The sequence below is a fragment of the Sinocyclocheilus rhinocerous genome, unplaced genomic scaffold (assembly GCF_001515625.1).
Source record: "Sinocyclocheilus rhinocerous isolate Xijiao unplaced genomic scaffold, SAMN03320098_v1.1 scaffold4840, whole genome shotgun sequence".
In the NCBI taxonomy this organism is placed as follows: Eukaryota; Metazoa; Chordata; class Actinopteri; order Cypriniformes; family Cyprinidae; genus Sinocyclocheilus; species Sinocyclocheilus rhinocerous.
Window position 1 is genome coordinate 1992 of NW_015623489.1, and position 1302 is coordinate 3293.

The following is a 1302-nucleotide window of genomic DNA, read 5'->3' on the forward strand; positions in this document are numbered from 1 at the left end:
TCATTCTTCACAGCTTATAACATTTCTACCTTCAAAGAGCAATCACCTTTTCTTCCATTGCTTCACTGAATGGTTGTTTCCAGCAGGTCTTGTTTGACATTACATCCTTCAGACTTTTCACAGCCACCTTTGGTGTACTTGGCTCATCATCCACTTTAATTGTGCTTTCACATGAACTCCCTAGAAATAAAGCATGTCAGCATCCCATACCAGTGTGAAATAAAACTTTTGAGAGTCGATAGCTGTGCTAATGACATTAAATCGTGCAAAAGAATGCAAACATTATGCCAAAACATCCAGGACAACCTGAGTGCAACCAACATGCTTGGTAAGTTGATCAGCAAACCTATTGTTTATTGCAACATTGTAGTGATGCAACAGGTTTCGCATGAGGAACACATGGTTTGTTGGCCTCATAACATTTAGAAAGTAGTTGTTTTTTCTCATTTGAGAAAACAACTGCTCAGCACATTGAGAATTAACTCTTCCAGCCAACTCGGGCACAAGCTGTATTTTGCGAAGTTTATCACGGGAATCCTTTGTGTTGTTTTCATGAAATCTGTCATAAAGCACATAGTGTTCAGATGAGCCAGTTAATAGATGTCCATTCACATCAGCAGGCTTTTTTTTTCTCTTTAAGCCATTCCAATGAAACTCTAAGTCGTCCCTCTTCCGCTGCTGCAATATTGGTTTCATTTGGCTCCAAAAGCCGACCCTCATGTGCAGTGTTCGAACTATACCGTGGACTTTGGGGGAGCCCACTTGTTTTTTTTTATAAGGGGGGGTGTTCGTGCGCTTGCCTCAAAAGAGGGCTTACAATGACTTACAAAGATACATAACAGCTACAAGTGTATGCACTACTTGCTTTATGCAAGCACTATATAGGATAAATCACTATACAGGATTTACCCTATTATACTTTATCAACACGAATTGATAGGTGAAACAACAAACAGCCACCCACAAATAGTCTATCAACAAAACATCAGGCTGTCTTTGAGTTCACATGAACACCGGTTAAAGTTAAGCCTGTGTTATACTTTCCGCGTGCGCTAGTCCGCTAGTGTCCGCTAGTGTCCGCTATGGTGCGCGTGACGTAAAAATCGTCATCGGAGAGTGTGTGCGGAGGCTCTGAGCGGACATCCGCGTGCCTCCCATTTTTTGTGACCGCGCGTCAGTATGCTACTGCGCATGCGCAGGCTGTGTGAAGAAGCCCGTTGCTACTCGAACCTGTACAATCTGTCGATAAAACAATATAAAGACAGCCAGATGTGCAATAACTCTGGGCAATTCTTTGTTCAC

General features: G+C 42.4%; 1 pseudogene; it reads right to left on the bottom strand.

The window, feature by feature from the left end:
• Positions 1-282: 282 nt before the first annotated feature.
• Positions 283-1302, bottom strand: part of LOC107755454 (uncharacterized) — a 4323-nt pseudogene continuing 3303 nt past the window's right edge.